Here is a 16,259-nt window from a genome sequence, read left to right on the forward strand (position 1 = left end):
TTAAGAAGAGACCCTAAACCGCACCAAAAGAAGACCTAGCCGCACATCAAAGGAGCCCTAACACAGCAAGTAGAAGCATGTTGACAACGTGAAAGAATTCAGGTTGCTTTAGGTAACAACACAGTAATAGAAGCTGTTCTAGGCATGTTTTGAGGACTGTTTGCAAAACAAGGAGCCACAATCATAAGGTGAGGCTGTGCGTTAAAGAAGTTTGCACTCAAGTCTAAGAACAGATCAACGTAGGGCTGAATTGTGTATGCATTTGGGTGCTTCCAGGAGCAGTCAGCTAAGCCGAGATCTTCAGGGAGGAAACTCTGCTGTTTGAGTGTCATTTGGGCAGACCAAAATCTACAACTAGCTGTTGTGCCAGGCCGTAGGCCATAGCACACAGCTAGAGGTTGTGATAAAAGCAGTCTAGGGTGGACAAGACCTTTGGAAAGCATTTTGGCATGAGAGAAGGGTCTCCGAGGTAAACTGCTGTCCTAAAAGGACTTTATCTCCTGACTGTGTGGTAGACTACAAGTCATGCCCTAACCTGAACACAGTCATAACAACAATGATAATTGGTGTAGTAGTTGTACATTAGTGCAACAATGGCACATAAGAGCAGCAATACATGGCACAATGTATAGTGCAACATAGTGCACATAATAATAGTGATGGTAAAGCATGATGCAACATGGGACAGTTGCAAGCATGAAGAATCATGAACAGCAGCAAGTACAGTGCTACAAGTACATTGGGATAGCAGTAAGCATGGTGCAGCAGTGGCACTATGTACAACAGTGCTAAACACTGGGACAACGACAGCATGAGGTCCAGCATTGTGATGGGTGCAGCATGGTGAGGTGCAGCATGATGACAAGATGCAACGCTATGATAGGTGAAGGAGTCACCTTGGAGAATCAGTTGAAGCAACATGTCTTCAACTGATCTCACGTCTCATCATCCTAGGAGATGATCTATGCTCTTATCTAGATAAGTCAAAGTGTTGACCTCTGTTGTAAATGTACTATCTCTCTCTCTCTCTGTTGAACTATCGAAGAACATATAAGAAGAATTGACGAAGGGTTTCCCCACATTGGGGTTTGTCCCTGGCTAGCGCCACATCTTGTGTCCTCTTGTCTTGGCTTGTCTTCTGCAATTTATATTTATGTTCTATTTGCAGTTTACTTTAATACTAATGTGATTGCTAATTTGGAAAAGATATTGAGCTAACTGTGAAAATTGAAATAAATTGCTCTAGCATAGAACATACCTAAAATTAACAAAGGAGGATGCCCGTGAGGAGCAACCTTTTATATTTCCTATGCCTTTGCTGCCTAGGGTGTGCATGAAGTTGGGATGCATCTTGTAATACATTTGGCTAGTTTACGGAAGTAGGATATGTACTTACCTCGAAGTAACACTGGGACCCCGAGTTAGGGATGCCACTTTCTTCCCAACCATAGATTGGGCCGCACTGTAGCCTTTCTTGTAGCCCAATTATTCCGGTGCCAGATTCCAGAGCATGAGTGAAGTTCTGCTTATGGTATTGGGCTAGTATTGCTGGCTGGAACCGGGCCTCAAGAGGGCCAACCCCCTCCACCCTCCAAATAAGTCACAATTGTAGAAATTTCTCATTTCCCACCCCGGTTTTCAGTTTCTCCTTATTTCTCTCATATAGTTAAATGCCCTTTCCCATAACCATACATTTAACAAGCTGGAAAAAATAAATTTGCTGAAAACACAAATTCTGGAAATTTTACAGAATGCTGGAAATTACAGAAATAAAAATCAGCAGTAATAAACAGCCATTAAAACACATTTAAACACTGAGATTTTTGGTCAATGTGACCCTGGAAAACCCCCTACAACTGTTGGGTAAAACCAGTTTGAGAGCTCTTCTTTATTTCTGGAAAATGTCTTTTTACAGTAAGAGAAATATTCAGCAAAAATCAGCAAGCAAACTTTTACAACTTATCTCAGCCTTGTTGAAACTCCGCCTCGCTGAAACTCCGCCCTGCTGAAACTCCGCTGTACAGACTTGCTGAAACTTCGCCCTGCTGAAACTCCGCTCTGCTGAAACTCCGCTGCTGAAACTCCGCTCTGCTGAAACTCCGCTTTGCTGAAACTCCTCTACTGAAACTCCGCAGCTCACTGTCCAGAAATCTCCCTTGCTCTCCTTCTCTCAATCTGCTCATGAAAGAATGAATGATCTTTTCCTCCTTTTCTTCCTTTAATCCAACCCCAAGTGACTTTTGGGTGATCCAAGTGACTTTTGGGTGATCCCTAAATCCAATGGCTGAAATAGATTGAGATCCAAGGCTGAGATTAAATGCTCATTTAAATCTCACTTTTTATTTTTTAATTCGCCCCACTTTAATAAAGACCCACTTAGTCATTTATTTCCAAAGTCACTTTTCTTTCTAATTTTTCATTGACTTTATAAAAGTCACTTTAAAATTAGACTTAGTAACTTTATCACTTAAAGTCACTTTTAAATTAGATTTAACTTTATAAAATTATAAAGTCACTTTAGGAGAAAAATTAAATTCTTTTGGACACTTTTCCCTAGGCCAAAGATCAAAGCCTAAGGGAACCACCTATCCTCCGGTACCAAATTTCAACACTCCCTCTTACCGAGGAAGGTGTTCCTCACCACACCCATCTTGTCTCTGAAGTAGACATGCTTGCCCCGTGGTAAGGCTTTGGTAAGAATATCTCCAACCTGCTCATCAGTGGAAATATACTCAAGCTTCACAGCTCCCTTTTGAACATAGTCTCTGATGAAACGATATTTGATCCCGATATGCTTTGACCTGTCATGAAATACTGGATTCTCTATGAGTTTAATGCAACTCTGATTATCACAGTAAATCACTGAAGGTCTCAATGGGTAACCAAATAAGCCAAACAACATCTTGCGAAGCCAGATAGCCTCACAACTAGCTAGACTGGCTGCCATATACTCTGCTTCTGCTGAACTCAGTGCTACTGACTGTTGCTTCCGGCTGAACCATGACACTACTGCTGAACCCAACCCAAAACAACACCCTGAAGTGCTCTTCCTATCAGAAGCACAACCTGCCCAATCAGAATCAGTGTATCCTGCCAATCTCACTCCATCTCCCTGCTTGTAGTCCAGACCATAATCCACTGTCCCCTGCAAGTACCGCAAAATGTGTTTTGCAACCACCCAGTGAACCTTCCTAGGCTCACACATAAACTGACTCATCGTGTTGACTGCAAAACAGATATATGGTCTAGTGTTGACCAAATACATCAAGGAACCAATCAACTGCCTGTACAATGTGGCATCCACCAACTCGGAATCCGAAGCATGAATCTTCTTCCAGTTGGTGATCATCGGTGTCGACATGGGTCTACAATCCTCCATGTGGAATCTGCTAAGGATGTCCACAATATACTTCCCCTACCCCAGGAAGAAATGCCCCTCCTCCTGCCACACCTCCAAGCCCAAAAAGTAATGCATCAACCCGACATCCTTCATCTCAAACTCCGTCGCAAGATCTCTCTTGCAGTGCTCTATGAGTCTCTCTGCACCTGTAATGACCAAGTCATCCACATACAACACCAGAATGAGAGGCTCCTCACCAATCACAATAAAGTAAAGGTTCGGATCTGCCTCACTCTTTGTGAAACCCATCCCCTGCAAATATGTATCTATCCTGGAGTCCCAAGCTCTGGGAACTTGCTTCAGGCCATAAAGGGCCTTCTTCAGTCTGCACACATGGGACTCCTTCCCATGCACCTCAAAGCCTTGTGGCTGCTCAATGTACACCTCCTCCTGTATGAAGCCATTGAGAAATGCAGTCTTCACATCCATCTGGTGGATCTTCCAACCCATCTCTGCTGCTATCGATATAATGGAGCGGATCGAAGTATATCGAGCCACGGGAGCGAAGGTCTCCTCATAATCAACTCCCTCTACCTGGGAGAACCCTCTAGCCACAAACCTTGCTTTGAATTTCTCAATGCTGCCATCTGCAGCATGCTTTACTTTGTAAAGCCATCTGGAAGTAACCACGGATTCGCCCTCAGGCCTCAGCACGACCTCCCAAACATCATTCTTCATGATAGAAGAATACTCCTCCTGCATGGCCTCTCTCTAGACCTGCTGGCTAGCTGCCTCCTCATAGCTAGAAGGCCTAGAGTCAAGGATGCTGGTAACCATCGCCATATAGCTACAAAACCTCTCAGGTTGTCTACTCTCTCTGACCGGCCTCTTCGGCTCAGCAACAGATGAGGCATCTCTCAAGGTGTCCTGAAACCACTTAGGCTTCCTCTTCCCTGAGCGCACTTCTCCCACCAGAGAATGAAACTCCTCCTCCTCATCATCATCAAGAGCCTGAACTCCTGACTGTCTGTCTGCTGTCCTCCTGCCTGCACCTGAACCTGTAGAAGCTGAGGTACCGTGTGAACTGTCCATCAGTGGACTCCCTAGTGAACTGCTCTGCATGCTGCCCAGAGCATCACCCCTCTAGCTCGGTGAGCCACTGCTCACTGACGGACCTGACATCCTCATAGATGTACCTTCTGATCCTCCTTATCCCTGCCCACTGGATCCCTGCGACTGACTCAACTGCTGCTGAGGGTCTGGCTGATCCAGATACTCTAACTCCCGTGACCTCCTAAAGGCCCTGTCCTCCTCGAACTTCACATCCCTTCTGACAACAACTCTCCTCTGTGCAGGAATGTAAATCCGAAAGGCCTTTGAGGTCTCACTGTAGCCCACAAAGATACCCTTCTCTGTGGTGGGCTCTAGTTGGTCCTCTTCTCCTTGGGTATATAGGAGTATGTAATGCATCCAAAGATATGAAGATGACCAATATCAGGCTTCTTCCCAGAGAAAGCCTCCTCCGGAGTCATGTGCCCCAAGGCACGATGCAGACTCCTGTTCTGCAAGTAAACAACTGTGTTGCAGGCCTCTGCCCACAAGAACAATGACAACCCCTGATCATGTAACATGGCTTTGGCAGCCCCTATGATGGATCTGTTCTTCCTCTCTGCAACCCCGTTCTGCTGGGGGTTGTAAGGAACAGTGAACTCCCTCTTAATTCCCGCCTCCGCACAATAGCCAACAAACTCTCCAAGGGTGTACTCTCCTCCATTGTCCGACCTCAGGGACTTGATCTTTCGACCTGTCTGTGTCTCCACAAGAGCTCTGAATTCCTGAAACTGCTTGAAGACCTCACTCTTGGTCTTCAAAAAATAAATCCAGGTCCTCCTGGAGTGATCATCAATGAATAAAACATAGTACTCATATCCACTCAAGGAAACATGAGACATCCGACTGCTCACATCGGAATGAATCAAATCAAGTATCCTAGTCGCTCTGCTGTCACTGCTGGGAAAAGGGGATTTGGCAAACTTGCCCATTGCACAACCTCTGCAAGTATCAAAGTGATCAGTAATGAAATCTGGCACACCTGTAGTGATCTCCCACAATGTCCTCAAGGCTCCATGATACATATGTCCCATCCTGCGGTGCCAAATCTCACACAGCTCAGAACTGCTAGCTCTGCTGTCGGTACTACTGCTCAATGCCAAAAGGGGATGGAATGCAAACTTGTACACCTTTGCATGGCGTACACCTATCACTCTAGCTGAATCAGCTGGAGTGCCCCTGGGATACATCAACACCTGTCCTCCCCTGAACAGTACCTCATATCCTCTATCCTCCAAAGCTGAGACGGATATGAGATTCTTCCTCATCCCTGGCACATAAAGAACATCCGACACTTTCAAGGGAGGTTTGGACTCCCTCTGAAATGTCAGTGTCCCCACCCCGACTGCTCTAACAACTCTGTCATCACCGAGTACTACCTCTATATCAGTGCCACTCTCTGAAAGCTTTGAGAAGTACTCACGGACTCCTGTCATGTGACGTGAAGCCCCACTGTCCACATACCAGTTTCCATCTTGATGCTCCGCTAATCGAGGGAAAAGCATGCTCCCTCTGAACCTGTGTGGCAGGTGATCCTGCACTAGAGGACTCACACGTAGTGAACGCAAACTCCCGGTCAAAACGACATGCAAAGTCCTCAATCTCTGCTGAAGCTGCCACGTCCTGGTTCTTCCCCTTCTTCTTCTTCTTCTCCGGACACACAACTGTATAGTGTCCCATCTTTTGATAATTCCAACACTTCACCTTAGAATAGTCCTTCTGTGTGTTCCCCTGTTTACCTTTACCTTTGCCTTTGCCCCCACCACTGCTTGTGGAAGCCTGTTTCTTCCCTTTGCTTTTCTTGCCTCCTGCCACCAGTGCTACATCCTCATCCTACTCAACTGGCTTGGCTGCCCCAAGCTGACCTTTCCTGATCTCTGTCTGAATGCAATCATCCCAAAACCTCTCCCATGTGGGAAGGATCTCACGCGCACAAACCCCATCAGCAAAGTTCAACCATGAACGGGGGAGGCCATTCACTGCAATCCGCACCAACTCAATGGGTGGAATGGCCTCTCCAATCGCTGCCAACTCATCTCTCACATTAGTAATCTTTGTGAGATATCCAGCTGCACTATCATTACCCATCTTAATGTTCTTCAGCTTCTCCTTCAGGACCATCTTCCGGTTCTCATTGGTACTCTGCTAGAGATTGGACAATGCTGTCCACATCTCATGGGCATTGCTCTTTCCTCTCACATGAGGAATGCAATGGTCTTTGATTTCGTCTAGAATCAACCTCTTACCCTTGTTGTTATTTTTATTATAAGATGTCAACTGAGTAGCATCAGTAGGCACAACAACAGAGTAATGTGTGGTATGCACCATGATATCCCAAACTTCTGCCTCCTCAAAGATACTCTGCATTCTCTCCTTCTAAACGCTGTAATTTGTATGCCCATCCAGCCTATCCTCCACCCTTAATCCCAATGACATTCTGCTGTCCTAAAACTGAAAAATAACACTGCTGTAGTAAAGATAAAACTGCTGTTTATGAAAAAATCAGCTTGCTGGAATTTTCTGAGTAAAAAATCAGCAGCTGTAATTTTTCCTTTTGCTGTCCCAAACTGTCCTTCAGCACTCAAGCTCTGATACCATGTAGAAATTTCTCATTTCCCACCCTGGTTTTCAGTTTCTCCTTATTTCTCCCATATAGTTAAATGCCCTTTCCCATAACCATACATTTAACAAGCTAGAAAAAATAAATTTGCTGAAAACACATTCTGGAAATTTACAGAATGCTGGAAACTGCAGAAATAAAAATCAGCAGTAATAAACAGCCATTAAAACACATTTAAACACTGAGATTTTTGGTCAATGTGACCTTGGAAAAACCCCCTACAACTCTTGGGGAAAACCAGTTTGAGAGCTCTTCTTTATTTCTGGAAAATGCCTTTTTACAGTAAGAGAAATATTCAACAAAAATCAGCAAGCAAACTTTTACAACTTATCTCAGCCTTGCTGAAACTCCGCCTTGCTGAAACTCCGCCCTGCTGAAACTCCGCTGTACAGACTTGCTGAAACTCTGCCCTGTTGAAACTCTGCCCTGTTGAAACTCCGCCCTGCTGAAACTCCGCTGCGCTGAAACTCCGCTGCGCTGAAACTCCGCTCTGCTAAAACTCCGCTGCTGAAACTCCGCAGCTCACTGTTTAGAAATCTCCCTTGCTCTCTTGCTCTCCTTCTCTCAATCTGCTCATGAAAGAATGAATGACCTTTCCTCCTTTTCCTCCTTTAATCTAACCCTAAGTGACTTTTGGGTGATCCCTAAATCTAATGGCTGAAACAGATTGAGATCCAAGGCTGAGATTAAATGCTCATTTAAATCTCACTTTTTATTTTTTAATTCACCCCACTTTAATAAAGACCCACTTAGTCATTTATTTCCAAAGTCACTTTTCTTTTCTAATTTTTCATTGAATTTATAAAAGTCACTTTAAAATTAGACTTAGTAACTTTATCATTTAAAATCACTTTTAAATTAGATTTAACTTTATAAAATTATAAAGTCACTTTAGGAGAAAAATTAAATTCTTTTGGACACTTTTCCCTAGGCCAAAGATCAAAGCCTAAGGGAACCACCCGTCCTCCGGTACCAAATTTATTCATGCCCACCTCCAGTTTTGAGAGCTACAGAAGCTTCCTAGGCTCTCTAGGAAACTATATGATTAGGAGCCACGCAATACAGACTTGGTTTTAGACCTTAAGTGACATGGTGGAAACTATATGAATACGAACCACACACTCTAGACATGATTATAATGTAATGTCAAAATGGACAAACTTGTTGCCGAAATTTTCAATTAATTTTGTTGCATCAACACTACATTTCACATACTTGTCAATGAACTTAACATTAGTTAGCTGAAAGGCTTGATCTAGACTAAAGAGACGCTTGGAGGATTGCACTACACTTATGGGTTTGAGCACCTGGAGGCTTGAGCCCATACTTTGCATCTAACGGAGGAGTTTATGATACTTCAGAGTAATATTCGCTGGAAGCTTAGCAATGTATATCCAAAAGTCTATGTTCTTCTGTGTCTCTTCCTTGGGAATTGCCAGTACCCGTGGTTCCTTCCAAGCAATCTCCTAGATATCATCTTTGAGGAGGCCAAAACCTGCCAATTGCATCATTCCAAGAACATAGATGGTTTTAGGAAAATCATCTCTTGATAGTTGTTGATGTCTTGATGTGTTCTTCGTTCAAAGAGAATCTGGTTAGTGAAGAGCGAAATGGTGCATTTTTCTGTTAATTGATATTTTTATTTCTCCTTGGTCTAGTTTTGACCCTGTATTTGAAGAAATGAAATGATGATGCAAATTGAGGTGATGTATGAGCTGTGTATTCAGTTGGTTTTCTCCCCTTCACTGAGTAAATTGCTTTCTTCATTATGGTCAGTGGCTAAAAACTGTGTATGTATGAGCAACTTGTTTGTTGCAGTTGTTTGTCACTTGTACTTTCCTAGTTAAACTATTTATCAAACTATATTAGAATTCGATGTGTTTTTCTCCATGTCTCAGCTGGGTGTTTGTTTGAATTTCCCTTGCATGATTGATTCTAGTTGTTTCATTATTTCTGTCCAGTAAAGAAAAATAATATTTGGTCAGTTAGCCCCTTAGCAGATTGATTGATCGATGGTTAGGCAATTGATTTCATTGACTTGATTTTCTCTCTCCTCAGTAAATTGATGAATGTATTGTAATAGTGGTGTCTTTCTCTTGGTAGTGATGTGTTTTGTTTCCCATTTCTTGAGGAGAGAGTCAAAATGATGGGAGCTTGAGAAGTATCATTGTATTTCTTTTAGTTATCTTGTGTTTACTCTATGTATTTCTCTTTCTGGATAATGTGACTATAGAGTGAGATCTTGTTCCTCTAGAGTGAGTTCTCTAGTGAGGTGACGATGGGAGCTGTTAGTAATTAAAGTATATGAAGGGTACTTTGAGCTATATAATCTCATCTTGTGGGTGGTTTAAACATATTATATAAGTGATAAGCTACTAAGATAAGAAATATGAAGTAGCATAGATCGAAAGTATCTTTAGTAGACAACTTATAAGGAGATATCAAGTAGTCTCCCGAAGGAGTTAAGCCTCTTAAGGAGATAGACAATAATGCATAGGACAAGGAGTCTTAAGGAAATAGATAGCATGCATAGGATATACTCTTTAGCAGAAAGGAGATAATAAAATCAAAGTAATAATAGTTATTTCTGTCCATATACATCTCTCTTTACTTGTTGATTTCTGTATTTGTCTTGATCATATATGTGGAGGTTGGTTACTTGTGCATGATACATTTTCACGTGGTCATGCTTTTTGTTATTTTTATGTTCTTTATGTTATGTTACTACTGTTTTGTTGAGGTTAGGCATATGTTTAGACTATAAATACCTGTTTATGCTTGATTATTCTGTGAATGCGTTGGGTCTCTTTCCTCATTATTGTGCATCCTACAAGTTTCTTGTTCGCCAAATACCATATTTTGGATTGACTTACCCTTGCAATAGTAACAAGTTTTTTCCACCTAAATAACGACTCAAAATAATATGTAGGTTATGCTTATAGATACCTTTATATACTCGTAATTCAAAAGAAAAGTTTATACAACCATAGTAAAAATCAGAGTTATACATATAAAGGCTTAATCAAGAATATGATAGGGTCATTGTTTTATGTCAAGAGTTTTACGAAAGTCTTCAATATGGACAACTTCACTTAATAGAGTTTATTTAAAGACACATGAAACTTATATGAATGTAGAACCTTCACAAAAAATTAAGGAGTTACTTTGGTACTCGGGAACCAAAATCTTCCATTATTACAAATGGACCAAACCAAATTTACTTCAATTTTTTTTTGGATTTGGTTAGTTGAGGTGGTTCATGCTAAGCTATCAAATCTTAAAAGGTGGTAAGTCCAGGTAGTCCAAAGAAAGAATCTTTATATGCGCTTACCATCCCTTCTCCAAGCTATCCAAGAAAGAATCATAAGTAAGTTTGGGTTGTCCATCTAATCTTAAAAGGTAATTCAGGCCACATAGTCTACTAATATGAATATCTCCCTGCAATAAGGAAACATCAATAGCATACTTTTGATTGGGGGGTTTCAAGGCTGGGAGTGGGCAAGCACTATGATGAAGGTTGGTTCTTCTTCCCCCCTGCTAGCAAGCAAGGCCATCAAAGACTATCGTATCTTTTTCAAAGGGTATCTTATGAAAGGCTATCACAAATCTTATTAAAGGTAAAAGGCTATCATAGGTGGTCAGTAATCAAATAATCTATGCCATTCATCTCCACAATTGATAGTTGATTTTGGAGGAGCGGAGCTTCTTCTTTGATTGGGCCACAAAACTAATATCAATCCCCGCAGGAGAGAAAATTCTATGATACACCTATTTTTTGTGCTTGTTTTCATCTGAGGAATTCCTGATATTTGCTAGTGATGAGACTTAAGAGTTTCTATGTATGTGAGACATGAGGAGAAATGCCATGTGGCTCCACCTGACAAGTCCTAAAAGATCATTAAAACCCTTCACCCATCTTGATGCTCATAAACAAAAATAAAATCATTGCCCCATTTAGATCATAGAGATGAATAGTCAGAGAGAGAGAGAGAGAGAGAGAGAAAGAAGCCTCCCCCCGATATCAAATCCTGCTCCCCCTTCATTCGTCAATCCCGCTTCCTATTCATTCTGAGGTTAACTCTCCCCTGGTAATTCCATGTTCAGGGTAGGTAGGCTTAGCACGATGGATGTGACCATATGAGGAGCAACCAATGACAAGCCGTAAATGTTCCTATTGTTATTGGCAGGCCCTTGAAACTCAAATATAGGGGAACTCCTAGCTTTTGGTTGCAGCGGAGGGAGTAACATTCAAAGATAGTCAACTCTATAGTATCTTCTCTAACTTTGTTGGAGCAAGAACACGTGAGTATACTCCCCTTTATCTAGATGATAGTCCCCTTGATCCAAATGATAGTTAACGAACACTTTGAGGAATAACTATACTTTGAAAAACATTTCTATAAGGAATTTATTACTTAACATAATGAAGTGAAGGAAGAAGCAACTTCTATTTGTAGGGTTGTTTATATCTCTAAGAGGAGCTTTATATAAAAGATCGCTTCGCTTACCCTTGTTTCATCATAAGTGGGTCTTCTTTCATAAAATGTATATCTTATTTACAAACTAGACCTATCCTTTCTGATAATGGAGCCAATACCCGTCTGCCAAATGTCTTCTATTATTTTTAGATTGGGTAATCACCCACACCTTCTTTTGAAACCTGAACCCAACACCTGAAGCAACATGCTAGAAACACCATATGGTTGACCAGACATTGAACTTGCCATTTAATTGAGAGGACATGTAGGGAGAAAGATGCCCCCTTAGATGAGATATTTGCAACCATGGTGAAATCATGTATGCTAAGTTGATCTTATCATTGGTAAGGGTGCAACATATATTCTCTACTTGATCAACCTAAGAAATTGGGTGGGTATGAAATGATGAATTATTGCATCCATACCTCTATTTGATCAATTACCAAGGGGGTATATCCACCTATTGATCTAACTCTTTTACTTAGAATCACTACTAACAGAAGGTGCCATTCATTGAACATTAGGAAGGGCTCTATTTATTAAAGTTCCACCATTCCATTTATGAGGAACAAAAGTAACAACAAAACTATGCCCTACACCAATGCAATTTCTCTTTATGAGTATGCTATAAAATTTATCTTTAACTGTGAAATCTAGAACTATGAGAGAAAAATAGTCTCTTTGTTATTTAACGATGGATCCTAAGTATATAGAGATAAAAAGAAAGGAGAGAAGGGAAGCTGTGACTATTGGTTATGATGTGCATAAAGTTGGAACATGCTACAATGTGAAGGACAAGCAACGAATTCTCCCCCAGCTACTAGCAAACTCTCTCGACTCAAGAGTTGACTCCTACACTAATAGTTTACCCCATAGTCCTATAGTGGAGAGGTGGTAAAATCTTGGTCATCTCCAAGCTTTTGTCTACCTATAAATCTTCTATCACAACTAGCTCTACAATTCTACTATCGAACTACTAATCTGCCACTAATCACAACTCTTAATTTATGCATTATTACATCATCCTTCTATGGCCATAACCTATCTCAGTTTTCCCCCATTTAAGCGTTTGGGACACCATTTTGCACCATCCATCTTGGCATCAGATTTGAAGTCCTAACACAAGATATATAAACCATGCTATACCCTTTCCAATAAACAACCTCAAATGTAACATAAAATAATGGTCATCTCATCTCTAGGAGGCACCTGCCATTCCTTCTTTTATGCTATCCATTAATCTCACCTCAAATAAGTGCGTAGGCTGCGTCATATAATAAGACTTATTCTCCTCTCTTTATCATTTTTAATGCATCCCTCTACTTAAACTATGAACTCTCCCATGTATGTTCCAATCGATGAACTTCTGTGGCTCTCCCATTTTCAAGCTATGAACTATCTATGAACTCTCCTTGTTTCCAAGCTATTGGTGAACCTTGTATCCCTCACAATGAATATGACTATTTACTTAGCTCAGAATCTATCCCAACTCATATCCCCTGCAAATGAATGAATGAATCTACCCCAGGTGATACACACCACTTTGCCGGTGCATAATAGATTTTAAAGTAATTATGTGAAGTGCAAATCAATGTGACGAATAATAATAATTCCTAGTAGTCTGTGAGACAATATTCTCATAGTTAGGAACACTAAATCAAATAGACAAGAGTCTGCATGTGCTAAGTGGTAAAATAGGGAATAATTGGCATAGGAAATATCTTCATCTTCAACAAGACAATTGGGGTTAATGATGATAAGTGCAAACAGGGGGCCACTATTGTGACATACAAAGATTTTGCACAAATATTTCGTTCTCCAAGTTAGTTGGGCCAGTGGAGGAGGTGGAACTTTTCGATCACCCAATCACTCATGCGATTCCAACGTTGTCTGAACATTCTCATGCACAACTTATGGAGAACAAGTATCTATAACAATTCCATTTCATTTTTTCTTTGCATTGAATGCTAATGTATGACAACATAAAAAGACATTTGACTAGTTTGATAGAGTTAAGGTGTGGTGGGTTTTGCTATCATTAACTACATCCTTTCAAAGTTACATGGGAAGAGTGTCATTGATGGGTATTGTGGCTTCGAAGGTGATAAGGGATTCGAAACAATTGTGCATCCACTGTATGGACACGTTCGAATGGTTGAAATAGGTGGCCATTGCAAGCCATTGACAAGTTGTTATAAACAATCTATCCAAGCATGGAAGCAATGAGGAAGATATGATCAATTATCAAAGTTAAATATGGCATAATTTTTTTGGAGGATTTGAAAGAAAAGTAAGTGCAGAAACAACTATAGCGTTAAAGGAGGAGGTAGGAGATGCAGTGGGGGTGTTATCTCTGCTATACAACACCGATTTTTCAAAGTCAGAAAAAGGTTTGCTTCGTTTGGTGGCATCTTCAAAGAAGCTCACAATTAGTCATTTTTCCTTTTTCTTTTACCCCACTCATTCACCTTCATTTCCATTTTTTCCCATTTACCTTGTAAATCTGATAAAATAGATCCTTTTAACTTCAACCCCAAGCGCAAAACCCAACCCTCATAAAACCCTGTCATACGCCCTCGCGTGCTTGCTAAAACCTTTCATCACTTCCCCGCCGCTGATTCCCTCCAGCTGATCCAACGGCTCTCATCGCGCCCGATATGATAATCTGCTCGATCAAATCCCCACCGTCAGATCATCTCTGCCGAGATCTGACGGCCTTCGCACGTATCATGCCCGCAACTCACCCGAACGTTAGTGCGCGCTGAGAGCAGTTTTTCTCTCTCATCCGCTGCTACATGTCAGCCGCTGAGTGGAATTGCTCGGCCTTATCCTTTTACCGCTCTATGCCCGAAGGCGGTGCGATCAATACCGTTTACCGCCTGGTCAAACTGTCCGCCCATTAAACTCCCACGCAGCTCTATAGCGCGATCACCGTCCGATCTGTCCACCAAAGATCTGACGACCCAAATTCATCCCGCTCCCACCTCGACCGACAGACTCCGTCGAGACATCTCCGTCGTCCATTTCCCCGATCCGATGGCCATCCTCTCCGCTCATCCATACCATCCACTTGCCCATGCAGTCCATGTCCTCTGACCACTCCGTTTGTCCGAAGGAGGAAGGTGACCAGCTTGCCAGTACCAGTCACAGTAAATCCTCAACAAGCATATTTAACAGAAGGCATGGCAAAGGGGAAAAGGACAAGCACGCCCCTGTAACCAAATTTATTAGTCATGGAGCTACACTGGTACAAGCACTCCAGCTGCCTAAGAGAACAGCACAACACCTGAAAGGATCAGATTCATCCACTGCAACAAGCAAACACAGTCAGAGACTCCATCAGGCAGTTAAATGCAGTTGGTGGTCAATTATGACCCCTCCATACCTAAATGGCCAAGTGCCTTTGTAATGTAAATCTATAAATACCCAGAAACAAGATGTAATCAGGGTTGATGGTTGGTGGTCGGCATTGTGATGTAAGGTTCAACTTCTGGAGACTATAGATATTTTGTCACTTGCAGCGTCTCGTCTTCATTTTTAGCTAATACAAGCTTCTTGTGCTGTTAACTGCTCACTTTCCATTTTCCTCTGTTCCATACTTGTGCCTGATATGCTGTGTCCTTGATCTTTGAAGTTTAGCACTGAATGACTGCCATCTCATCTCTGTGTTAGAATGTTGAATGTACCATTGAACAATTTACTTAGGTTTCTTTCTTTCTGATGCAAGAGAGCTGTCATCCTGTCTATGCATTAGTAGAATAGATTTACAAGTTTCTTTACTAGTTGCAGCCAACCATCACATGGTCTTGTGTATCTGCGGGTGTGGTTAGTATTTTCCATATCCACCCAATATCTAAACTGTGAGCATTTGGTGGTCTAAAGCCTTGTAGTCTGGGGGTGTTCACGCATGTTGGAGTGAAACAAAATAGAAGTGGTTATCTGGCTTGGACAAGCATCAGTCCTTCCATTAAATATGCAACCCTGCAACAATAAGTTGAATTTATATGTTACCAGGCATCTCCGAGCTACAACCTAAGAGAGTTTCTTGGAATCCTAAGATAATTGGTGCCGTTGCAGGGGAGAGGAGATTGAAGCTCAGCTTCCCTGGGAGGATGACACAGATCCAACTTTGATGATATACAAAGTCTGGACACATTTTTGGTTGTAATCATCTATCTGGCAACTCTACTGGAGGACCAACCTTTTGGCGACTCCACATCACAGTTCTGGCTTAGTTTGTGAGGCATACTCAGAGAAATCCTCAGAAATCACCAGTTGACCCAGTGCCTGACCCTGAGAAGATTGTCAAGCAAAGAAAAACATCACAAAAAGGAGCATCAGGATCAGGTAAGCCTAAGTAATATTATGTATCTCTGCAAGAAAGGCTTGCAACTGAGTATGTACATGCTGAAAATATAGAGCCTAGCATTATTAGTGAAGAAATATTTCCAGAGATTCATAAAGCTCCTCGTTTAATAAGTTCCCCTTTGGATCTCAGTCCAAAGAGAACCTCCCCTATAGTCCATCAGTTTCCTTCAACCCTGTCATTCATTTCTCAACCATTTGTCATCCAAACGACCAGTGCCCTTCCATCTACCCCAGTGATGGCAGGCCCACAAGCACCTACCACAATGGAAAGAATCATAGCTGCTAGGTATGGACCCTTGGTTCTGCCTGTTCCTTTGAATGCCATGCCTGCAGGAGAATACCA

This window comes from Pinus tabuliformis, chromosome 7, assembly GCF_031772625.1.
Source record: "Pinus tabuliformis cultivar Carrire ecotype Pingquan chromosome 7, CPIR1, whole genome shotgun sequence".
NCBI classification, from domain to species: domain Eukaryota; kingdom Viridiplantae; phylum Streptophyta; class Pinopsida; order Pinales; family Pinaceae; genus Pinus; species Pinus tabuliformis.